Source organism: Pleurodeles waltl, chromosome 6 (genome assembly GCF_031143425.1).
Source record: "Pleurodeles waltl isolate 20211129_DDA chromosome 6, aPleWal1.hap1.20221129, whole genome shotgun sequence".
In the NCBI taxonomy this organism is placed as follows: domain Eukaryota; kingdom Metazoa; phylum Chordata; class Amphibia; order Caudata; family Salamandridae; genus Pleurodeles; species Pleurodeles waltl.
Genome location: NC_090445.1, coordinates 1,698,560,887 through 1,698,588,054, shown reverse-complemented (window position 1 = coordinate 1,698,588,054; position 27,168 = coordinate 1,698,560,887).

Below are 27,168 nucleotides of genomic sequence, written 5' to 3'. Positions count from 1 at the left end.
TGCGTTTTTTAGAACCCTCCACTGCTTGCTTGGTAGAATCCATGTTGGATTTATCTTTTACTTGTGGTTTACCTGGTCTGGCTCCTGACTATCCTGACCTGTACTGCTATACGTTTTGGCGATAAGCTTTGGCAGCTCACGTTCCTGATCCTCTACTGGATCATCATGGAGCCACTGGCGTATTCCCAATGCTACTGCTTCTCCTTTAATATTATTGAGGCTACTGTGGCAAAATTGCCCATTAATTTCATCCCCAGTTCTAGGGCCAGGGCAGCCCCATATTCATCCGGAATTTGTTTTAACACTTCCAGAAGATTCACAAGTGTTGGTATACTGTGTTCCGTAGTGTAGAGTCAACAAACACTGCACCCCAAGTGGCGCATTTGTCATCTCAGGGAACCATCCTGAATGGCAAGCACATTGTGAGAATTCAGTGTTTATCTTGGGATCTTGTATGGGGAAACACTGCTTCCAAAGCACTATTTGTTTCTGCTAACCAAAACGGAATCTCTTCATGTTTGGTGAGTACTTTACCCATAATTGAATGCACAGTAGCAGGATGAATGTCCACTGTGGTTGCACTGGAGCAGTCCTTGCTAGGCAGTGTTCAATGTCTGCATCTCAAATTGTATTATTTGCCTATATATTTCTACTAAATTAGTGTATAGAAGGCGTTTGTCTGCAACCACCATTGTCCCTATATTAGGATGTGGTGTATAGAAGCCAATTCTAGGCATGTAGGTCCATCATTACCTAAAGGACCTAGTCTAGCATTCTGTGGTAAGGTGCTATTAAGCCAATTTTGGTGTTCTTGATATGATTTTGGTATTTCTAAATACATATATGTTCTGTATTGTGTGGGTGCATTTGCTGGAGTGCAGTGGTAAAATGTATGTGCGTTCCCATCTGCTGCTGCAAAGGTGACCCAAGAGTAAAAACTTTCAGTTCTGTATTCTGGGTAAAGCAAATGTAACTGTTCCTCTCTCAATTGTGAGGCCATTGTTTAATAAGTGTGTTGTGAGAGGGAGTGTCATGTTTGCTACAATTATGACCCTGTTTTGGTCTGCCATTTCTAAAATGGAACTAAATAGTTCAGAGATAAAAACACCAACTGGGGATCTACTTTTAAAGGTTCAAGCTTGAACAACCTACAGTGCAAAATAGGTACTACCCATCTAGCTGAGGAGGATATTCCCTAATACCACAGACATCTCCGTACAAGATAATTAGAGTGCTTTGTGCATGAAATGAGACAGAGATACTTGGGAGATCCGTAAAGCCCATTGTGGTAACGAGACTGCTGGATTTTAGGCAGCTGCACCACTGAGTATGGGGGACTGAGTTTGATCCCACATCATGTGACAGCTGTCGGCCTAATCCTTCAGGTAGCAGCACCTCACCAGTACCAGAGGGAAAAGTGATTTGTGACAGCCTATCACATGACACTCCCACTCCTCAGGGAAGTCATTGCAGAACAGATCGTTCCACTTTCTCTCAGTTACACAAGTCTCATAAATGCAAAGACAAACAGACACAGAATCTTGGTTAATTAGTTTTTTTTTAAGCAACTGTGTTCTATGTAAAAAATAACTGAATTGCAATTATGAGGATTATGAAACATAACACTATCTTTGCAGTGACCAGGAAAGTGAAACACTGGAAGAGTCCCACCATATTGTCACAATAGTGTACCTAATATCTCTATCTACACTACTAAGTTTTTACATGAGATAAAATGGCAGTGGCAGCCCTAAACCCCCCAAGGAAGCCCAATCCCCATACCTGTGTTCAGGGGTGAAAAAGAGGTCTGCTAGAAGTCCTCCAACATAGATGAAGAAGATGTGCAGTATGAGATGGCAGGCTGACTGGAACATCCCCTCAGACTTAGTTTGGGCAGACTGATGTCTTTTAATAATACAGGCTGTTGTCCTGAGAAATGCTCTGCATGACAATGCGTCTTTTCTGTTTAAGGTAGACATTACACTCTCTGGACCGACAATACCAGATAAACTATTGTGTTTAGCCTTGGAGTGAGCACAGAATGAAATGTTTTGCAGAGAAATGAATAATAATTCTGCGAGGAAGGGCACCAGATATAGAATAATAAAACATTGCCACTAACATGAAGCCTTGCTTAAATAATAAGAGGAATAAAATGACAAGTGACTAGGTGAGAGGTCACATGGCTCAGACTGAAGCTAAAATAAATGTGCCTACATAAACCTTAAAATAACTTCACGACAATGATATGTCATCAGTAAGGCCCAGCGCAGTGAATATTGCAGTTTAATACCCCTTCCGTACTAAATGTGCATTTTGCGTGAATGAAGCGGTGTCCTCTGTGTATAAAGGCAGCAGCGATCGCCCCAGTTGAATGCTGTCTACACAGCATGTCCCTGGTTTCGCAGACTCAGGGTGGGACATGACGCATTCATTTGTTTTTGCTCAATTAAATCAGATTTAGTTATCCGTCAGAGCCATGGCTACTGGTGAGGAGGATGAAATATGGTTCCGTCAGGGGATCAGCACCAGGGTCCGCACTCCAGGCCAGTTTGAAGCCACCAAAATCCAGCCCCCAGTGAAGCATCCCCTCACACCTTGAGCCTTTCCGCGCTCAGCTGGAGTGCAGGGCGACCAAGCACCGCCACCTGACAGTGAAACAGCAGTACAGCCCTGCAGACACAATGACACGTCCTTGACATGGCAGAAGCACTGAGGCGACAAATGCAAAAACAACAGATGATGGACGGAATGCAGAACAAATCAAACATTCACCCCCAGTCACAGATCTGGGTTTAATCCATCCGTTTTTTTGCTTGTCATGCCATTCCAGTTTGGACCCAGCCATATGCAAATCAGTCTTGATCCTGTTCCCCATGGGAACAGTCCAGCCCGAACTGCCAGACCAGGTCTTCCCAACAGAAACACTGACCCCGTCACCAGCGGTAACTCACTACCAGTGCTTGGTTAGCGGGGTTCCCCTGAGAAACTGTGCCTCTTATTGCAAGGGTGCATTTTGTAAACAAGAGCTTGTGAAAAGGAGTAACAGATGTGAGCATTTTTTTTATCGATGTATTTGTTTGTTGTCCCCTCTCACCACACCCCCAGACAGTAGCTGTGAAACTTAATATAAAATTAGTTTTTTGCCCACAGCAAATGCTATCACTGGCTGGCCTCTGGCTTTTAGGGAGAAGGAAAACTGGAATAGTTCATGAATAAATTATCTCAACTGGTCATGAAAATATTCCCACATCTTTACGCCAAAAATGTAGATTTTATATTAGTCCTACGTGGTTAATCTCAAAGCCACATTTATCAAATTAAAAAGATTTTAAAAAATAAACTACTTAGGAAAGTGTATGAATAAATTAAACGTATTAGTGAAGAAGCGGAATTTAGAAAGGTTTCTGAATTGTAAGCGCAATTTTGTTTTTCAAACAAGTCTTTGTAGGATTAAACTTAAATGAGTAACACCAATTCGTATATACAAAGCAATGTGCTTTATACATACAGGGAGACCTCTCAAGAAGAATCCCTGGATCCAGATCCACTGATTTTTCCGAGATGATTTAAAAAAAAAAAATGCTTTTTAGCCCTGCCTGGGTCTATGAGCACTGACTTTGTGATCACTTGCATTGTCTCACTTATGATCAAGGCAGTTGGAGCCGAAACACGTCAGGAAAAGGAGAGCTGTTGTTCACTCTTGAATAAAGCTCTTGGATGGTATCCCAAACTGGTGCTTCACCTACTTTTTTGTGTTTTATGTGAAGATGGGATGCTTTAACTCTGCAAGGGTCAAGGGTCAAGGGTCTGGGGCTCCTCTACGGAGCGTGTTGTGCTGAAAAAAATATATGTATATATATATGTATATCTATATATATATATATATGTATATCTACATATATATATATATATATATATATATAGATATAGATATATAGATATACATATATATTTATTTTTTTCACTGTAAAAAAACAAAGGTTACAGGGACATTATTGTTAGGCTCACATTTTAAGTGTACAAACCTTAACAATTCGGCACCCTCGCCATGCACTGGTAATTACCCAAAAGTTATGGCACTTCTGACATCTTTGATTACATCATTGATAATATCAATGTAATATTTGCAGTAAAAGTTTTGATGAAAAAACTGTGCATATCGTGTTATGGTTATCTTAGGCCCCTCTCCAATGTAGTCATTGTCCCACCGAGGTGGAGGTCCCCAGGGTCCCATATGTACCCCCTTTCATTGTTTGAAGATTTGCTCCAGTGGGTGGTGATCCCCAGGGCAGTGGGGGAGAGGGCCACATGCCCCCCCCAATGATCACATTGCCCCAGGGTGTGGTGGTCCCCAGGGCAGCGGGGGGCCATACAACCCCACCAACAAGTAAATTGCTTTTTGCCCTGGGGGTGGTGGTCCTCAGGGTGCGGGGGCCACGCTGCCTCCCCCACTCCAAATAAAGTGTATTCATTAAAGGACTAGATATAATAATACGAATCGCACACAATGATTGTTAGAAGTTCAGGATATGTTCCAGTGCCAATAATGGAGCCTTAAGCTATGCCATTTGTGCAGTGCCATTAGGTCTGTGTGTATGTGTTCTGAGGGTGAGACTTCCCATCCCTCATGCATTCACTCACAGTCGCTAAGACGGCTGAGTATTGTTTTTCAGTGCCTACTGCCAGTTGTGCTGAACCATCCATGTAAATGGTCATTTGGTATTGGACAAGAGGCAAAATATCTGTAGGTGTTAGGTATTCAAATTCATATTGAAGAAACTCTTGGGTCTGAAGTTTTGAATCCAAAGTATTATCAACATCAGTGGCTGACAGAGACATAGCCCATTGGATCCAATGTGGATGTAATGCTTTCACGTTTGGAATGCTGCCTTTTGTGACAGCCTCTAAGGCTGGTATTGGGATCACAACAACAATGCATTTCACATGGGACAGAAGTCTCTCTTTTATGACAGGCATCTGAACAGCAGTTAGAATTTTCTCATTGGGACCAAAGAGTTGTTCTGAATTTAAATGTGATTTGTATGCTATTGGTACAGTGTCACCTTCATTGAATGTTACACAGGCGAATCCGATGGCACCAGCAATTACTCTAATGACCAACTTTGTTTCGTTGTCACATGTGCCTAAGAGTTTTGCTTCAAGCATGTCCTGCTGTAATGCTCTGAGAATTCATGTGTGTTCATCTGTCCAATATTTACTTGAAAAGTATGGAAGTGTCAAATCATAAAGAGGTTATATGATTTGTGCATAGTCGGAATGTACATTCTGCCAAAATTCAAAAAGCCCAATAATGATTGTAGCTTTTTGATGGTGTTTGGTGGTTGTAATTGAGCACACTATTCTAGAAAGTGAAAGCCAGGCTCTTTCCTTTGTTTGATAACTCGTATCTCAAAACAGGACACTGAGAAAGGAAATTTTTGTTTTCTTGAAATTACATTTGTAGCCTATTTCAGCGAAACCCACCAAAATGTGGTCCAGCCATCTTAGGTGTGTGAATAGGACATCATCTGTCAGGTAGATGTCATCTACATAAGACAACGCCTCAGGGTCAATGTTGTGTAGTATGGATGACACACATGCTGAAAACAGTCCAGGACTGTTCTTATACCCTTGTCTGAGTCAACAACATTTCCATTGTGGGGCTAACGCGCTGAAGGCAGTCAAATCCCTGCTTTCAGGCGCTATATTTTGGTAGAAAAAAACATTGGAAATATTCAAGGTTGTTTTGTATTTTTGGTGCACTAAATTGTTGACACGGTGCTGTGTGCATTTTGAATTGCAAATGTGCGTGTCTGACTGTTTAAGTGTCTGTAATCTAACACTATTCTATATGAATGGTCCAGCTTAGCTACAGGGTACAAAGGGTTGTTCACTGGTGATACTTAGGGTTCTATTATACCCTGGTACTCAAGTTATGTTTCTCTCTCACTGGTGCTTTAGCTTCATGTTTAAAGGGATAATGGGGTTATGGTAGTGGTCTCCATCATACCAGTACTGGATGCCAGGAGGAGTATTTATTCCATCCTACATGGTTGCGATACAGTGCTGGGCTTCTGCTAATGCCCAATCTACTGCATAAGCATGTCTTAATTATCCAGGAACAAGGGCTGGGAAAGATGGAAAAATGACATTGTCCCATGGTGGAAGATTTTGGACAAACTCTGGTGGACAATCTCTTTCTGCCAATAGGATGTCATAACACAGTGATAATGTTTCCCAGAATATAAGTTTAATTGTGTGCTCTATGTCTCCCTCAAGTTGTATTTTTACTATGTAAACCCTATCTGGTGGGAGACGCGCATCTCCGCAGTTTCAAATTCTAAAAAGTTTTTAGTTGCTGTCACATCCTGAAGCTTTTCAAGGTTTTGGCGAACTGTTGTGATTTCTACCGTGCTGGCTAGCAGAGTCAGTGCGCATGTCCTGTTCTTCAGTAGAGTTCTCATTATGTGTGGCATTTAAAAATAGCTGCCACTTCTTTTTTTAAACTGTACTTTCTGTTGGGGATGTTTCTCTTCCTTTTTTATGGAAGGATTTAGATGAGCGTTGTGAATCTTTTCTTGGTTTCACATGCTCATTTTGTTGTTCAAAACACCTGCCTCTCTTACTGCATATATCTGCATATAAAAGGTCCTGAAAGGAACAATATTTGTGTTTTTAATTATCTCTATTTCTTAAATTGTATTTATTTCTCTCCAATTTCGGAGATTCTCCTCTTTGTTTTATATTATCTTTATTATATTTTTGTTTATCCCTGCGTTTTTTAGAACCCTCCACTGCTTGCTTGGTAGAATCCATGTTGGATTTATCTTTTACTTGTGGTTTACCTGGTCTGGCTCCTGACTATCCTGACCTGTACTGCTATACGTTTTGGCGATAAGCTTTGGCAGCTCACGTTCCTGATCCTCTACTGGATCATCATGGAGCCACTGGCGTATTCCCAATGCTACTGCTTCTCCTTTAATATTATTGAGGCTACTGTGGCAAAATTGCCCATTAATTTCATCCCCAGTTCTAGGGCCAGGGCAGCCCCATATTCATCCGGAATTTGTTTTAACACTTCCAGAAGATTCACAAGTGTTGGTATACTGTGTTCCGTAGTGTAGAGTCAACAAACACTGCACCCCAAGTGGCGCATTTGTCATCTCAGGGAACCATCCTGAATGGCAAGCACATTGTGAGAATTCAGTGTTTATCTTGGGATCTTGTATGGGGAAACACTGCTTCCAAAGCACTATTTGTTTCTGCTAACCAAAACGGAATCTCTTCATGTTTGGTGAGTACTTTACCCATAATTGAATGCACAGTAGCAGGATGAATGTCCACTGTGGTTGCACTGGAGCAGTCCTTGCTAGGCAGTGTTCAATGTCTGCATCTCAAATTGTATTATTTGCCTATATATTTCTACTAAATTAGTGTATAGAAGGCGTTTGTCTGCAACCACCATTGTCCCTATATTAGGATGTGGTGTATAGAAGCCAATTCTAGGCATGTAGGTCCATCATTACCTAAAGGACCTAGTCTAGCATTCTGTGGTAAGGTGCTATTAAGCCAATTTTGGTGTTCTTGATATGATTTTGGTATTTCTAAATACATATATGTTCTGTATTGTGTGGGTGCATTTGCTGGAGTGCAGTGGTAAAATGTATGTGCGTTCCCATCTGCTGCTGCAAAGGTGACCCAAGAGTAAAAACTTTCAGTTCTGTATTCTGGGTAAAGCAAATGTAACTGTTCCTCTCTCAATTGTGAGGCCATTGTTTAATAAGTGTGTTGTGAGAGGGAGTGTCATGTTTGCTACAATTATGACCCTGTTTTGGTCTGCCATTTCTAAAATGGAACTAAATAGTTCAGAGATAAAAACACCAACTGGGGATCTACTTTTAAAGGTTCAAGCTTGAACAACCTACAGTGCAAAATAGGTACTACCCATCTAGCTGAGGAGGATATTCCCTAATACCACAGACATCTCCGTACAAGATAATTAGAGTGCTTTGTGCATGAAATGAGACAGAGATACTTGGGAGATCCGTAAAGCCCATTGTGGTAACGAGACTGCTGGATTTTAGGCAGCTGCACCACTGAGTATGGGGGACTGAGTTTGATCCCACATCATGTGACAGCTGTCGGCCTAATCCTTCAGGTAGCAGCACCTCACCAGTACCAGAGGGAAAAGTGATTTGTGACAGCCTATCACATGACACTCCCACTCCTCAGGGAAGTCATTGCAGAACAGATCGTTCCACTTTCTCTCAGTTACACAAGTCTCATAAATGCAAAGACAAACAGACACAGAATCTTGGTTAATTAGTTTTTTTTTAAGCAACTGTGTTCTATGTAAAAAATAACTGAATTGCAATTATGAGGATTATGAAACATAACACTATCTTTGCAGTGACCAGGAAAGTGAAACACTGGAAGAGTCCCACCATATTGTCACAATAGTGTACCTAATATCTCTACCTACACTACTAAGTTTTTACATGAGATAAAATGGCAGTGGTAGCCCTAAACCACCCAAGGAAGCCCAATCCCCATACCTGTGTTCAGGGGTGAAAAAGAGGTCTGCTAGAAGTCCTCCAACATAGATGAAGAAGATGTGCAGTATGAGATGGCAGGCTGACTGGAACATCCCCTCAGACTTAGTTTGGGCAGACTGATGTCTTTTAATAATACAGGCTGTTGTCCTGAGAAATGCTCTGCATGACAATGCGTCTTTTCTGTTTAAGGTAGACATTACACTCTCTGGACCGACAATACCAGATAAACTATTGTGTTTAGCCTTGGAGTGAGCACAGAATGAAATGTTTTGCAGAGAAATTAATAATAATTCTGCGAGGAAGGGCACCTGATATAGAATAATAAAACATTGCCACTAACATGAAGCCTTGCTTAAATAATAAGAGGAATAAAATGACAAGTGACTAGGTGAGAGGTCACATGGCTCAGACTGAAGCTAAAATAAATGTGCCTACATAAACCTTAAAATAACTTCACGACAATGATATGTCATCAGTAAGGCCCAGCGCAGTGAATATTGCAGTTTAATACCCCTTCCGTACTAAATGTGCATTTTGCGTGAATGAAGCGGTGTCCTCTGTGTATAAATGCAGCAGCGATCGCCCCAGTTGAATGCTGTCTACACAGCATGTCCCTGGTTTCGCAGACTCAGGGTGGGACATGACGCATTCATTTGTTTTTGCTCAATTAAATCAGATTTAGTTATCCGTCAGAGCCATGGCTACTGGTGAGGAGGATGAAATATGGTTCCGTCAGGGGATCAGCACCAGGGTCCGCACTCCAGGCCAGTTTGAAGCCACCAAAATCCAGCCCCCAGTGAAGCATCCCCGCTCACACCTTGAGCCTTTCCGCGCTCAGCTGCAGTGCAGGGCGACCAAGCACCGCCACCTGACAGTGAAACAGCAGTACAGCCCTGCAGACACAATGACACGTCCTTGACATGGCAGAAACACTGAGGCGACAAATGCAAAAACAACAGATGATGGACGGAATGCAGAACAAATCAAACATTCACCCCCAGTCACAGATCTGGGTTTAATCCATCCGTTTTTTTGCTTGTCATGCCATTCCAGTTTGGACCCAGCCATATGCAAATCAGTCTTGATCCTGTTCCCCATGGGAACAGTCCAGCCCGAACTGCCAGACCAGGTCTTCCCAACAGAAACACTGACCCCGTCACCAGCGGTAACTCACTACCAGTGCTTGGTTAGCGGGGTTCCCCCGAGAAACTGTGCCTCTTATTGCAAGGGTGTATTTTGTAAACAAGAGCTTGTGAAAAGGAGTAACAGATGTGAGCATTTTTTTTATCGATGTATTTGTTTGTTGTCCCCTCTCACCACACCCCCAGACAGTAGCTGTGAAACTTAATATAAAATTTGTTTTTTGCCCACAGCAAATACTATCACTGGCTGGCCTCTGGCTTTTAGGGAGAAGGAAAACTGGAATAGTTCATGAATAAATTATCTCAACTGGTCATGAAAATATTCCCACATCTTTACGCCAAAAATGTAGATTTTATATTAGTCCTACGTGGTTAATCTCAAAGCCACATTTATCAAATTAAAAAGATTTTAAAAAATAAACTACTTAGGAAAGTGTATGAATAAATTAAACGTATTAGTGAAGAAGCGGAATTTAGAAAGGTTTCTGAATAGTAAGCGCAATTTTGTTTTTCAAACAAGTCTTTGTAGGATTAAACTTAAATGAGTAACACCAATTCGTATATACAAAGCAATGTGCTTTATACATACAGGGAGACCTCTCAATAAGAATCCCTGGATCCAGATCCACTGATTTTTCCGAGATGATTTAAAAAACAAAAAATGCTTTTTAGCCCTGCCTGGGTCTATGTGCACTGACTTTGTGATCACTTGCATTGTCTCACTTATGATCAAGGCAGTTGGAGCCGAAACACGTCAGGAAAAGGAGAGCTGTTGTTCACTCTTGAATAAAGCTCTTGGATGGTATCCCAAACTGGTGCTTCACCTACTTTTTTGTGTTTTATGTGAAGATGGGATGCTTTAACTCTGCAAGGGTCAAGGGTCAAGGGTCTGGGGCTCCTCTACGGAGCGTGTTGTGCTGAAAAAAATATATGTATATATATATGTATATATGTATATCTATATATATAGATATATGTATATCTACATATATATATATATATATATATATATAGATATAGATATAGATATATAGATATACATATATATTTATTTTTTTCACTGTAAAAAAACAAAGGTTACAGGGACATTATTGTTAGGCTCACATTTTAAGTGTACAAACCTTAACAATTCGGCACCCTCGCCATTCACTGGTAATTACCCAAAAGTTATGGCACTTCTGACATCTTTGATTACATCATTGATAATATCAATGTAATATTTGCAGTAAAAGTTTTGATGAAGAAACTGTGCATATCGTGTTATGGTTATCTTAGGCCCCTCTCCAATGTAGTCATTGTCCCACCGAGGTGGAGGTCCCCAGGGTCCCATATGTACCCCCTTTCATTGTTTGAAGATTTGCTCCAGTGGGTGGTGATCCCCAGGGCAGTGGGGGAGAGGGCCACATGCCCCCCCCCCAATGATCACATTGCCCCAGGGTGTGGTGGTCCCCAGGGCAGCGGGGGGCCATACAACCCCACCAACAAGTAAATTGCTTTTTGCCCTGGGGGTGGTGGTCCTCAGGGTGCGGGGGCCACGCTGCCTCCCCCACTCCAAATAAAGTGTAGCCCCGGGGGGTGGTGGACCTGGGAGCGCGATTGGGCCACAGCCCCCCCACATTAAATAAATGGACACCCCTGTAGTCCACGGGGCTGTGGGAGAGGCCATCAGGCCTCCCCCACTCACTTAACAACATTTTTGCCCCAGGAGTGGTGGTCCCCAGGGCACGTGGAGGCTGCAGCCCCCCTTTTTATTTGGACATTTTCCCGGGGTAGGTGACGGCCCCTGAGGCTTATAAAAGTCCAAGGAGTGTGGCCCCATGCGCCCCCCCTCCTCTAGGATGCCCCCGGAGCCTGGCCCACCTGGGGAGAAATAAAAATAAAAAAAGGAAACTGCATTTTAAAAAAAACATCAGAAAAATCTACGGATCCATCCAGATTTTTGGTTAAAGAAATTGCTTTTCAGCCCTGGTGGGGGTACTTCAAGGACCCCAGCACCAAGGCTAAGGGGTCATGGTGACTTTACCTTGGCCACTTTTCTTTTTTTTTGCCTTTTTTTCTGGAACTCTGCTGAAGCGAGTTCCAAGATGGCTGTTAACACTTCCTTGCTGAAGGGTTCTGAGCCAAACAGATATCAGCACGGGTACAGTTGGATCCACATTCCTAAATATCTGTATTGTTTGCTTTGAATTTCTCCGAAACTACTGATCGGATTCACGCACCATGTATGTTAGTATGTATGTATGTATATATATATATATATATATATATATATATACATACATACATACACACACGGGTGGTTTAAGGGAAGTGAACTGGTGCGGCCACACTGGACGCTGACCTAAGGGGGATGCTGACCTCTGGTGTGGGCAAGTTGTTAAACCAGTAACCTATGGCACAATAACCTACAATCTAAAAATGCCTGCTGCACAGTTCCTTGTACATCCAGCTTTCAGACACCAATAGGAATTTCAAAATCCTGCTATGGATGGAGATTTAGCAAGTGGTACTTTTAACTTGCTATAAAGTAGCACAGAGGGATAATATGCCTGCTGCAAAGAACAGATCTGTATTTTATTTAGATAGGTGAGAGGATTAGTGAAGACAGCCTTGACAAGCACTTTAAAACAAATGAAATATAGGTGAGAGAGAGGCTATGGAGGGATGAGGGGCACTTTTGCTGGGTGGTAGTGAATGAATCCGAGGAGGAGGTCAAAAATGATTGCTGCACTGGGCACTACCAGAGCTAAAGGGTTTAATGATGGGTATGTGGCAATGTGAAGTAATACTGTGTCTTTTTTACTTTTTTAGAGTCTTTGGAGAAACTGCAGATTTAGGAAGAAGATAAGGTAAGGTGGCTTCATCTTTATTTACTGTTTCACACATCTCTCACGCACAGATTCTCAGACCGTTTTAGAAAAACAATTCTTCCTTCTACGTAGGATAGTGTTTTAGAAGGGCAGTAGCAAAGATGGGTGTCTTGGTGGATGACTGCTACCCAAGCCCTAACTAGGGTTACGGAGGACAACTCTGATGCAGGACCTCTCTGCATTATCCCACTTGTGCCGATAAAGGTGCTGACCCACTTTTGTAGCTGGGCCTAGTGCCTAGCGTTACAGGAATGGCTCAAACCAAGGTCAACTCGAGTCCTCGCCAGGGGACTCCTATTAACCTTGGTTTGATTCATTTCTGCATTTGCACTAGGTCTACTCACACAAGTGAGGTACCATTTTTATCAGGATACTTGGGGGAATTACTGGTGGACAGAAGTGTGTGGGTTCCCACAGATTTCTAAACTTTCTATCACAGAAATATGAGGAAAATGTGTTTTTTAGGCAATGTTTGAGGTTTCCAAGGGATTTTGGGTCAAATCATCCTGGTTAGACCCACACAAGTCAGTGTGTCTAGTTTTAAAAAATGAACAGGTAGGCTAGGTTTTACCAAGTGCCGAGTGAGCTAAGGTTCAAAATCTAGAAGTACCCATATTGGGAAAAAGGGACAGTTTTGACTTGAAAAATGAGATGCGTCCATGTTGTGCTGTGTGCCGTTCCCTGTCCTGGCAACTAGGCCTACCCATGCAAGTGAGGTTCCATTGCTATTGGGAGTCTTGGGAGAATGCCGGGTGCATGGATGTCTGTGGTTGCTTCCAGATTCCAGAACTTTCCATCACAGAAATGTGAGGAAAATGTGCTTTTTTATTCAAAGATTGAGGTTTGCAAGTGATTCTGGATCAAAAAGCCAAATGAGACCCACTCAAGTCAGGCTACCCTGCATCCCCAAGGTGTCTAGTTTTCAGAAAATGGTCAGGTTGGCTAGGCTTCCCTTGTGCCAGCTGAGCAAGGGTTCAAAATCTAGAGCTAACCACATTGGAAAAAAGGGTCTGTTTTTGGTGGAAAAATGTGATGCGTCCATGTTGCATTTTGGTCCATTTTCCGTCACAGCCACTAGTTCTACCCATACAAGTGAGGTACCATTTTTATTTGGAGACTTGGGGGAAGTAATGATGGAAAGAAGTCTGTTGCTTCCCGCAGATTTCAGAACTTTCTATCACAGAAATATGAGGAAAATGTGTTTTTAAGACAATGTTTGAGTTTTTTGGGGTCAAAACATGCTGGTAAGACCCACCAAGTCAGCCCAACCTGGGTATCCCTAGGTGTCTAGTTTTCACAACAGGTTGGCTCGGTTTCCCTAGGTGCCAACTGAGCTAGGGTTTAAAATCTACAATTACCCACATTGGAAAAAAGGGAGAGTTTTCAGTAGAAAAATGTGATGCGTCCATGTTGCGCTGTGGGCTGTTTCCTGTCCTGGCCACTAGGCCTACCTGTGCAAGTGAGGTACCATTGCTATTGGGAGACTTGGGGGGATGCCGGGTGCATGGACCTCTGTGGTTGCTCGCAGATTCCAGAACTTTCCATCACAGAAATGTGAGGAAAATGTGTTCTTTTACTCCAGATTGAGGTTTGCAAGGGATTCTGGATCACAAAGTTTAGTGAGACCCACACATGTCAGCCCCCCCTAGATTCCGTAGGTATCTAGTTTTCAGGAAATGTACAGGTTGGTTAGGTTTCCCTAGGTGTTGGCTGAGCTAGGGTTCAAAATCTAGAACTACCCACATTGGAAAAAGGGTCAGATTGTGGTGGAAGAATGTGATGCATCCATGCTCCTTTTGGGACGTTTCCTGTCACAGCTAGTAGTTCTACCCACACAAGTGAGGTACCATTTCTATTGGGAGATGTAGGGGAATGCCGGGTGGAAGGAAGTTTGTGCTTCCTGCAGATTCCAGAACTTTCCATAAAAATTTGTGAGGCTAATGTGGGTATTTTCAAAGTTTGAGATTTGCAGGGGATTCTGGATCAAAAAGCCCAGTGTGACCCACGCAAGTCAGGCCACCCTGCATCCCCAAGGTGTCTAGTTTTCAGAAAATTGTCAGGTTGGATAGGTTACCCTGTTGCCGGCTGACCCAGGGTTCAAATTCTAGAGCTACCCACATTCGAAAAAAGGGTCAGTTTTGGGGGAAAAATATGATGTGTCCATGTGACGTTTAGGGCCGTTTCCTGTCACGGCACTAGCTCTACCAACACAACTAAGGTACTATTTGTATTAGGAGATATAGGGGAATGCTGGATGGAAGGAAGTTTGTGGCTTCCTGCAAATTCCAGAACTTTCCATCACAAAATGTGAGGATAATGTGTTTTTTTAGTCAAAGTTTGAGTTTTGCAAGGGATGCTGGGTAAAAATATGGTGAGACCCACTCAAGTCAGCCCACCCTGGATAATCCTAGGTGTCTAGTTTAAAGAATTGTGCAGGTTAGCCGGGATTCCGTATGTGATGGCTGAGCTAGCTTTTAAAATCTAGAGCTACTCACAATTTGGGCTGTTGCCTGTCATGGCCAGTAGGTATACTCACACAAGTCTGATACCATTTTTATTGGGAGACTTAGAGGCATGGTAGGTGGAAGGAAGTTTGTAGATCCCTGAATATTCCAGAAATATCCATCATATAATTAGGAGGAAAATGTGTTTTTTTAATCACAGTTTGAGGCTTCCAAGGTATTCTGGATGCAAAAAAGTGGTGAGGCCCACACAAGCCAGCCCTCCCTAGGCCCCCTAGGTGTCCAAAGTTCAGAAAATGTACAGGTTAGCTAGGCTTCCCTAGGTGACGGCTGAGATAGGGTTCAAAATCTAGAGCTACCACATTGGAAAAAAGGGTTAGGTTGTGGTGGAAAAATGTGATGCGTCCATGTTCCTTTTGGGACACATTTCCTGTCACAGCTACTAGCTCTACCCACACAAGTGAGGTAACATTCTTATTGGGAGATGTAAAAGAATGCTGAGTGGAAGGATTTTTGTGGCTTCCTGCAAATTCCAGAACTTTCCATCACAAAATGTGAGGTTAATGTGTGTTTTTTAGTCAAAGTTTGAGGTTTGCAAGGGATGCTGGGTAAAAAAAAACATGGTGAGACCCGCTCAAGTCAGCCCACCCTGGATAATCCTAGGTGTCTAGTTTTAGTCTAGTCTAGCTCTGGCGACAGGACTAAGCATTCCTCTCACCAGGATTCACTCGCACACATGCCCACATACCCACACACATGTACTCACATACTCCCACACACAAACCAAACACACCCCCACTCACCCACGCACTCATATAATACACCCCCATTCACACTAACATACACACACAAACACCGCACTCGTGCACGCACTCACTCCCCCTCCCAGCGCATATATACGTTCACACCCCTCGCCCCCCACATACATACATTCACACACGCCTCCCCAGCACATACATGCATTCACATGCCCCTTCCCAGCGCATACATACATTCACACCCCCTCTCCCCTCCCAGCGCATACATACATTCACCCACCCCTCCCCCCTGCACCACATACATACATTCACACCCTCCTGTACCGCATACACGCACTCACCCGCTCTCCCCGTTAACTCACACAAACATGCACTCCCTCCCCATCCACTCACACAAACATGCACCCCGTGTCCACTCACACAAACACTTACACCCTTCCCCATTCACTTACATACACATGCACACGCATGCGCACTCACCCATTCCATTCGCTTAATCGTACTCATGCACTCAATCGCTCTCACCGGTATACATGCACTAACCCCCTCCACATCCACAAACACTCACTCACCCTCCTCATCATCCACAAACATTCACTCACCCCACCCCTCTTCCCCCAGCACATACATACATTCACACACACTTCCCCTGCACCGCATACACGCACTCACCCGCTCTCCCCCATCCACTCACACAAACACCCACCCTCCTCCCCGTCCACATATAATCACTCACACATGCAGACACGAACCCACAAACACCCCACCTCCCCCGCATTCACAAAATTCACACAAGCACACACACACACACACTCACACACACACACCCCTGTCAGATGATCCAATTACCTTGTCCATTGAGGAGGTCCCCCCCCACATACATACATTCACACACGCCTCCCCTGCACATACATGCATTCACATCCCCCTCCCCAGCGCATACATACATTCACACCCCCTCTCCCCTCCCAGCGCATACATACATTCACCCACCCCTCACCCCTGCACCACATACATACATTCACACCCTTCTGTACCGCATACACGCACTCACCCGCTCTCCCCGTTCACTCACACAAACATGCACTCCCTCCCCATCCACTCACACAAACATGCACCCCGTGTCCACTCACACAAACACTTACACCCTTCCCCATTCACTTACATACACATGCACACGCATGCGCACTCACCCCTTCCATTCGCTTAATCGTACTCATGCACTCAATCGCTCACACCGGTATACATGCACTCACCCCCTCCACATCCACAAACACTCACTCACCCTCCTCATCATCCACAAACATTCACTCACCCACCCCTCTTCCCCCAGCACATACATACATTCACACACACTTCCCCTGCACCGCATACACGCACTCACCCGCTCTCCCCCATCCACTCACACAAACACCCACCCTCCTCCCCGTCCACATATAATCACTCACACATGCAGACACGAACCCACAAGCACCCCACCTCCCCCGCATTAACAAAATTCACACAAGCACACACACACACACACACACTCACACACACATACCCCTGTCAGATGATCCACTTACCTTGTCCATTGAGGAGGTCGTCCAGGAGGGGACGGGTCCTGGCGCTTCCACCACTGGCAGCGCCGCGCCATCTGGACACTGCCACACCGTATTACGGGTTGCAATATGGTGTGCGGTCCCTTTTTGGCATGTCCGGTGGTGGTACCATCTCTGCACCACTGACCACCAGCACGACTGGTCTCGGAACACCACCTGATTTTGGGTGGAATTCAGAGATCAGTCATATTAGACTGCCTTAAGACTGCCAGCACAGTCAGGATTTAGGTGCCAGTGGCTTCGGAAGTCGTGATGATGATCTATATATTCTGTCCATTTCAGAAATACAGAGGCTTCATTCATACCCATTTTTCAGTCTGCCTATTTTGCTATATGAATTGGTCTATGCTCGGTACTCAATGAAAAATCATTGCACGGTGCAGCTGAGTTGTTGGCTCTGAATTCCTTGGGTTCCTGGACAGCCTACAAACCTTATATATCCCTTCAACTAGAAGTGTTTAGTGGGTGTAAGGTATATTGCGTTTGTAAATCGGCCACTGTGACAAAAAGTTACAAATCAAAATGTTGTCACTGATAGCCGTTTTTTCCTACTCATTTTCAATATTTCTTAATTTCAATCGTTATTTTGATTGGAAAAACCTTGAGGGATCTACACATATGACCGCCTGCTGAATTTTGATTTTTTTGTATCATTTTCAGAAATGTATAGCTATTCTGCATCACCCATGGGTTTCATACTGGTTTCCACCACAAACTGGAAGAAGGCTGAGAGCGCAAAAATAGGGGAAATGGGCTATCTCTTAGAAATATGTCAAAACTGTAGTACAAAATTCGATTTTTTGATTCAGCTGTGCATGTTCATGAAAGCTTGGAAGATGGTGTCTTCAGTACAGCAAACTGTTTGTGGATGCCATGTTTAGAGAAAAACCATCACTTTTATCTGGAGCGCCTTTTTCCTCATTTTCTGAGAAAACAAAAAAGATTTTTTTTTACTATATTATGCCTTTTTTTACCCTCTCCAGGGGAATCCACAAACCCTGAGTACCTTTACAATCTCAGGATGTTGGGAAAAAGGACTCCAATTTGGTTTGGATACCTTATGTGGAAACAAAATTATGGAGACCTATGTGCAAACTACCCCAAATAGCCAAAAAAGGGCTGAGCTCTTGAGGTGGGGGGAGGGGTGGTAAGGACCAACAGTTTAGGGGTTAAGTGCCAATCCACCACAGGAGTGAATATCTAATGTCTCAGGGGAAGGATTTAGAGACTCACAGGGTAGCAGGAAGAGGACAACAGGAGAGTCCATTCCAGATCAAGTTGCCCCTGTTCAGCTTGGCAGCTGCAGGAAAAGTCCTCTTGTAGCGTGTTGTGTCCCTATAGGTTTAGGAAGAGGTCAACCTTATGAGCCTTAGCGTCCGCTTCAGAGAAGGAGATGAGGTCCGGTCTTTTATGGTCTTCTCAAGTCTCACACAGGAGGTTCTGTCCGTAGTTTGACTCTTGCTCTAGGCAAGACTGCTGGTTTAAGGATGACAATGCTTATGTTTGAAGGCGACTATGCCAATCCTACAACAAATCGCAACTATCGTCCCAACCCTCCAGGCTCACAAGCAGCACCTCACCAAAAACCCAAACAGTAAAAGGTGATTTGTGGCAGCCTCTACGCATGAACTCAAGTGTGTGACATCTTAGGGAGCGTTGTGGTTAAACAGAGATTACCCCTTTCTCACATAAACAATCATATCTCAATCAAACACAGGCAATGAAGAAGATGCAGTAAGGTTTCAATAGGTTTTATTTAACAACACTGCAATCGACAATATGTTTCATGGGCTGCAATGATTAGGATAATAAATAATGCAAGAAACAAACTGGTAAAGACAAGAGTCATTAATACAAACACCCCCACCATCTTGCACTGACATGAAGTGACATGAGATGCAAAATATGTCCTAATACCCTAGCATTGTAAACCTAACGCCTAACCTAAAAGACAGCCAGGTATGATAAACCTAATCTGCGAATGCCATGTCCATGAGAACAGCGCCCCAACCCTCGTTACCTTGGAATGAGGTCTCTAACTCAGACTCCGTAGTGACACGATCAGCATCAAGGCGATGTGCAGCATCGATAGCAGTGATGGCATCTGGTCGGAATCCCTCTGATTGGCTGTCTAAGTGAGGTGCATTTATACAGACGTAGGTCTGTTCCCAAACAATACATAAGAAGACATGCTTTGGACGGTAATTTATGTAAACAATTCCCTCAAAGGCATGAAGAGGGAAAGTACCTAATGTGAATACTTACAGTTTGTTTATCTTTGTCACTTGATATTGATGCCTTAGTGTGGTGGCACTGATAATGTGAAACTGAAACATTGGCCTAACTAGAAATAAGGCAGCCACCTTAAAAGACATTATTAAATAAATGTGCTAAAACAGAGCATGCCAAGTAGGGTAAAAGTCACTAGGTGACGGGGGCATGAGTCTGCAAGCCAAAGGCTAAGCTAATTCCAGTTTTGCGTCAAAAAGTATAAATATGGCCCTAAGTTTTCCCACCAGTTTTCTCAATCAAAGTGGGGAAAAACATTGGGTGGCCATCTGCTGCTAGCAGTAGAGTCAGAGCTCATATTTCAAAGACAGTAAAGCCTTTGAATCTGACCACTGGTGCCTTCCACCCAAGAAAGGCTTTGTGTTTTGGGTCCTGATAGCAGAGGCTCTCTGCCCAGGAGTCCAGACGCCTGTCTGGTGGTGGCAGGCTGGTAGAAACCAGTCAGCAGCAACCATGCCAGGGCTGGTTTTGCAGTGGGCACCACTAAGGTGCCGCCTGGGTTCTTTATATAATATCCAACACTGACATCAGTGTGGGTTTATTGTTCTGAGTAGATTAATATCAAACAACCCAGTATTCAGAGAGGCCATAATGTAGCTGGACCAGTGTCCAGCACATGCATTTGCTATGGCTTCCACGTACACTTACCATATCCTAAGGTTTTGCAAAAATACAGTAGGGGCATATTTGCTCATGCACACACATGCCCTCATATGCATTATAGTGCACCCTACCTTAGGGCTGTAAGGCCTGCCAGAGGGGTGGCTTACCTATAATGCATGCAGTGTTAGGGGACATGGCACCCTGGTGAGTGCTCTGTCGAGTTTGCCACTTTTAAATACACCTTTTTATGCACTTGCAATGGCAGCCTGCATGAGGCTGGTGTGGGGCCTCACAGAGTGGCACAATTAGTGCTGTAGCTCTTGGGGGCCCTCTTCACTTCCAATGGGTGGCTGAAGTGCCAATACATAGTGCAGTTTTGGGGAAGGAGAACTGGCCCTGGGAACCTGTTTAGCAGGGGCCCAAGGCACTTACAGTTTGAAACCACATAATTTTCCAGCCAAAAAGTGGGGGCTACCATGTCAAAAGAGGCCCTCTCACAGAGATGGAGCAGAATAGCGCAGTGAAATCTTATAGATTTCACTGCGCTATTTCTGCCGCCCTTTTTGCCGGGGAATGCCTATCTTGCATACATTGTAACTGGTGCAGGTATAATGTGGTGCAAGGCTTTACAAACTGCCACAATGGTACCTTTGCGCCAGTTTGTAAATGTGGCTCTGTGTGGGTGAGCGTTTGCACCACCGTAGCATAGAAAATGACTCTACGGCAGCGCAAGTTGATGGTATATGAGCCCGTAAGTGAGTCAGATAATGACTGAGACAAAGTGAGTGAGTGTGAGCCTGAGTGAGACTGATTGAGTCAAAGTGAGTGGGAATGATTGCCCTTAAGTGAGTTTGAGTCAGAATGAATGTGAATGAGTGAGTTTGAGTGAGTATGAATGATTCAGAGTGAATCAGAATGACTATGACTGAGGCAATCAGTGAGAATGAGTGAGATTGAGTGAGAATGACTAAGGCTGACTGTGGATGAGTACGTTTGTGTCACAGATGAACTGAGTGAGTAAGAATGGGTGCGACTGAGTGGAACTGATTGTGAATGAATGAGTATGATTGAGCATGAGTGAGTCACAGTGAGACTGAATCAGAATGAATAGGACTGAGTGCATCAGGGAGGACAAGTGAGTTATGTGGAGACTCAGGGAAACAAGGTGAGATCAAGTGAGACTGAGCAGCAATGAGTGAGTCAGAGTGAGACAGAGTGGAACCAAGTGAGTCTCAGTGAGACTGAGTGAGTCAGGGTGACATTGTATGAGTCAAAATGAGTGTGGCTGAGTGGAACTGAGTGAGAATGAGTGGGAACGATTGGGTATGAGTGATCCACAGTGAAATTGAGTGAATCGGAATGAGTGGAACTGAATGAATCAGGGAGAATGAGTGAGTCGTAGGGAGGCTGAGGGAAACTAGGTGAGAATTAGTAAAATTGAGTTGGAATGAGTGCGACTGAGTGAAACTGAGTGAAAATAAGTGAGACTAAGTGAGGTCAGAGTGAGACTGAGTTAATCAAAATGACTTGGACTGAGTGGAATTGAGTGAAACTAACTGAGAATGAGTGAGACTGAGTGAATCAGAGTTAGAATGAATAAGACTGCATGAGTCAGAGTTAGTAAAAGTGACTGTAAGTTCGAAAGAGAGTAAGGCCTTCTTTATGACATTGGCGGTAAGTCCCACTTACCGCCATGCCGACTGCCGCCAACATACCGACGCTGCAGCGGTTTCCCGCTACCCATATTATCACCCACACATAGCAATCCGTCCCTATGCAGCCACACGCACAAGACCGGCAGCCCAACGGTCAGTGATAAACTGGCGGTATCCAAACACACACCGTTACGTCAACAAAGCTACGCCCACAGCATTATGACCCACAAATCCCTGCAGCGGACATTCAACCGCAGTAAACCATTGGTGGTACAACACTACGCTCAAACTACACACACACTAACAAAACAACACTACATTGAACAATTCAAACTACACACACCTGACACACATACACACACCACACCCACACACCCACAACACTATACATCACACACACACATTACCCACAACCCTTTACGACTCAAAAAAAAAAATTGACAACTGAGAGAGAGACACACCAAGAACACCCACAGAACCAGAGCCACAGAACACCATCACCCATACACCATCCACGCACCTTACAGCACACACCCCAACACATCAGAGGAGTAGCTAAGGGTCATGGTGGAGGAACTCATCCGGGTAGAGTCACAGCTATTTGGATCGCAGATGCAGCAGACATCCAATGCTAGGAAGATGGAGCTACGGCGGAGAATCGTGGACAGGGTCAACGCCGTGGGACAGCACCACAGAACAAGGGATGACATCAGGAAGAGGTGGAACAAGCTACGGGGGAAGGTGCGTTCCGTGGTAGCAAGACACCAGATAGCTGTACAGAGGACTGGCTGTGGACGCCCAACTCCTCCCCCACAACTAACAACATGGGAGAAGCAAGTCTTGGCAATACTGTATCCTGAGGGCCTGGCAGAAGTAGCAGGAGGACTGGACTCTGGAAAGTCAAATCTCTATTACTGTCACCCCCCTCCATGCATGCCATAACATACCCTCACCCCATCACTCCACCACCTCACATGCACCCCACCATCAGAACCCACCCATCCCAATACCAAGCCCTGCATGCACCACCAATGCATGGACATCACTCACAGCCCTGGATGGACACCCATCACTAAAGAATGCACATTAGAGAGAATCACCTAGCCCACAAAATCACTACTCACACAAGGCAAAGCTGACAGGGCAATCACAACCACAAAGGTCAACACACCCATGCACAAGATGTCACGTGCAGAAACAATAACACTGCATTTACATCCCCACAGGTACCCCACACATCGTCACTGGAGAGGAGGTGCCAGCAACATCCAGTCCCCCCACAGAAGAGGCCCACATTGATGACAGCACCTGTGGTCACCTGGACCTGGTTAACCAACCTGGCCCATCAGGGATCTCCAGACAGTCAGTTACCCAGGCATAGTCCCATGCCACCACAGATTCTCCCCCCTCAGGAAACACCAGCACAGCACCCACCCAGCGGGCCCATACCTCTGTCACCATGACACGGCAATCAGCAGTGTGTCCACCACTACAGGGACCCAGGCAATCCCACAGTGGGCACACGGTTCAGGGGACAGAGGCACAGGACAACAGGGAAGCTGGGAGGACTGCTGTGCGGCAGGGGAAGGACAGGCCCAGGGAACCGGCTTTCCACGAGGCACTCACCAACATCCTGGGAGCGTACCACCATTACCAGGAGACGATGGGCCAGATACTGGACAAGTTGCTGGAGACCTAGCGGCTGCAGGAGGGAAAGTCCCTGGGGATCAGGGAGGACCTGAAGGACATCCACACCACCCTGGTCACAATTGCAGGGGGGCTGGCAGACATGGCCAACATCATGAGGGAGGCAGTGGCACACCACTGGGCCACTGACACTAGCCACACCGATGAACAGCCCTCCACCTCCGCTGCCGCTAGTGGACAAGAGGCACCGCCACAGGTACAACAGGCCACCAGCACCCCTCCCCCTGCATAAGGAGACCCACCCTGCAAATGGTCCCTGCGATCCAGGCAGAAGCCAGAGAACATTGACAAGACCCCCGCCAGGAAATAAGATTCTCCTGATTGTCACCCCTGTGTCCCACTCTGTCACCCTGTCGACCTTGAACTGCCATTGCTCCCCTTCCTATGCCCCCTTGGGAAATGCACCTGTGATACAAATAGACTGGACTCTATCCTGGACTTTCCTCCACCATCACCCCAGCGCATTGCACATACCCCTCTATATGGAGTATGTCAAATGATTTAACTATGTATTCGTTTAACAAGGTTTAAACACTGCAATACAACTGTACAGTAATGAATACATAGGAATGACCTGTAGTTGGTTGCACTAGGAGCGATAGTGGGGCACAAATATCTGAAAATAGAGATGACAAATGGTACACTAAGTGGCCATAGAAGTAGAAAAATCAGCCTGCCATTGACAATGTCAAACACAAAAAAGTTAATGTAAAGTGTAATCACAGTGTCTTACCTGTGTGTCATTGGAAGTTCTCTCGTATTCTTGCACTTCTGTTGTCCTCATCCTCAACCTCTGCCTCCTCATCTTCACTGTCCACAGGTCCCACTACTGCCACGCACCCATCTCAAGCCTCATCCTCCTGCAGAAAAGTCACCTGGCATCTCAAGGCAAGATTATGCAACATGCAGCATGCCACGATTATCTGGCACACCTTCTTGGGTGAGTAGTACAGGGATCCACCTGTTGGATGGAGGCAACGAATCCTAGCCGTCAGGAGGCCAAATGTCCTCTCTATTATTCTCCTTGTTCGACCATGTGCCTCATTGTAACATTCCTCTGCCCTTGTCTTGGGATTCCTCACAGGGGTCAGTAGCCATGAGAGTTTGGGGAACCAGTGTCACCTGCAAATATCGAGGGACAACTGTTAGCCACACACTAACCCTCAGGGCCCACACCATATCCATATACCAACATCCACTGTGTGGGAGCCAGGGCTCATCTATTAGCCACACCCGGTGCCTCTGGAGTTGAGCCATCACATTTAGGATGCTGCTATTCCTCAGGATATAGGCATCATGCACGGAGCCAGGATACTTTGCATTGACATGGGAGATGTACTGGTCGGCCAGGCACATTATCTGCACATTAATCGAGTGAAAGCTCTTTTGATATCTGAAGACCTGTTCATTTCTCTGGGGGGGGAACAAATGCAATATGTGTACCATCAATAGCCCCAATAATGTTGGGGATATGTCCCATTGCATAGAAGTCAGCTTTCACTGTGGCCAAATCCTCCACCTGGGAGAAAACAATGTAGCTGCCTATGTGTTTTATCAGGGCAGACAACACTCTGGTCAGCACTAATGGGAACATTGGCTGAGAAATTCCTGCTGCCAAGCCCACTGTCACTTGGAAGGAGCCAGTAACCAAGAAATGAAGCACAGATAGGACTTGCACAAGAGGGGGGATCCCAGTGGGCTGACGGATCGCATCAGGTCAGGCTCCAATTGGGCACACAGCTCTGTGATTGTGGCCCTGTTCAGTCTATAGGTGAGGATGATGTGCCTGACCTCCATTGTTGCCAAGTCCACCAGGGGTCTGTACACGGGGGAATGTCTCCATCTCCTACTCATCCGCAGTGGTTGTAATCTAGGGGGCAAAACAGGGAGCAGCTGGTCAGTATACCACATTTCCAAACACTACACTGCATTGCATGTTGTGATTGTAACAGTATGTTGTTGGATGGGCCCAAACGGTGCCTATGTGTACTGTGACGCAGTTAGGTGCCATGGCCTGCCCCCTCTGAAATGGTGTCCGCCTGTCCTGTGTAGATGGACATGTGGAAATGATGTAATGCCGCTGATGTTGTGCGCTGTTGCGGGAGGCGGTCGAGTACCGGCGTGCAACTCCTCATTGGTTGTTATTGGACCCTATGGGTTACAGTGGCCAATGGTGATGTATGCCGGCAGTGACAGTACGCACCGCCGCGGACGTGACCGCCATTTTCTATCTTTTCACTCACTTGCTACCTGACCTTCAGGAGGAGAGGACCTAGACTGCAAGTGCTGCTGTGTCTGGAACCTACCATGGCTTGTGTCACTGGGGAAAAGGCCCCTTCCTTCACCGCTGTGGAGTTGGAGAGACTGGTAGATGGGGTCCTACCCCAGTACCGAATGCTGTATTGGCCTCCAGATCAACAGGTGAGTACATTGTGAACACAATTCAAGGGGCATGGATGCATGGAGTGCTGTGTGTGAGGGCCTTGTGGGGCGGTTGGTGGAAGGGTTCTGGGCAGCGTGCTGTATGGTGGGCAATGTCTGTGCGCAAGGAGATATGAGGGCTATGGTGGGCCATGAGTGTAGCAAGTCGGACAGTATGACTGATATCTTTTTCTATGTTTCTTTTTCTGCAGGTCAGCGCCCATCAGAAAAAGGGTATATGGCATGCCATTGCCAAGGACGTGCGGACCCTGGGGGTCTATGGCAGGCGGAGCACCCATTGTCGGAAACATTGGGAGGATCTGAGACGCTGGGCAAGGAAGACGGCAGAGGCCCAGCATGGGATGGCCTCCCAACAAGGAAGGGGTGCCCGTCTAACCCTGACCCCCCTGATGGCCCGCATACTGGCAGTGGCCTATGCAGAGCTAGATGGGTGCTTGAGGGCATCACAGCAGCCACAAGGGGGTGAGTACAGTTTCCCAATATACTACTTGCGTGTGGTGGGGTGATCTCCGGGTGGGGGATGTGGGCTTGTGGGTGCCCCTAGGCCAGACTGGACATTGCAGGGTAGCTCTCATGTTAGGCAGGTGCTGATGAAAAACACCTCCTACCAAGCTAGTAGGCATCCACTACTGGGCAGGGGTCTGTGACTGTCAGGTATGCTGCTATTGGCGTTAGGTATTCCTGTCCATGGGCTGGTGACTAGTATTGTGACTAGTAGTGCTTTGCCTAGAGCGTAGGGCTGTTCCCTGTGTGTGTCATGTACACCAACGGTGATGTTGTTGCTGCCATTGACCAAGTGCATCCTTTGTCTCTCTCTCTCTCCCCCACTTTTTGTTTTGTCACCCTGTCCTTATGTGCATTAGCATCATCTGGCGGAGGAGGAGAGGCACCGGCCACGGAGGGAGCTGCATCCCACAAGGCCCAGGAGGCCGAATCCACCAACGGTGAGGGCACCAGCGGGATGGAGGGTGAGGGGAACACCACAGCGGAGACAGGAGGGGACAGTTCGGACAGTGATGCCTCTGCCGATGGAAGCTCCCTGCTGGTGGTAGGCACCTCTGTGCCCACCCGAACTACAGGT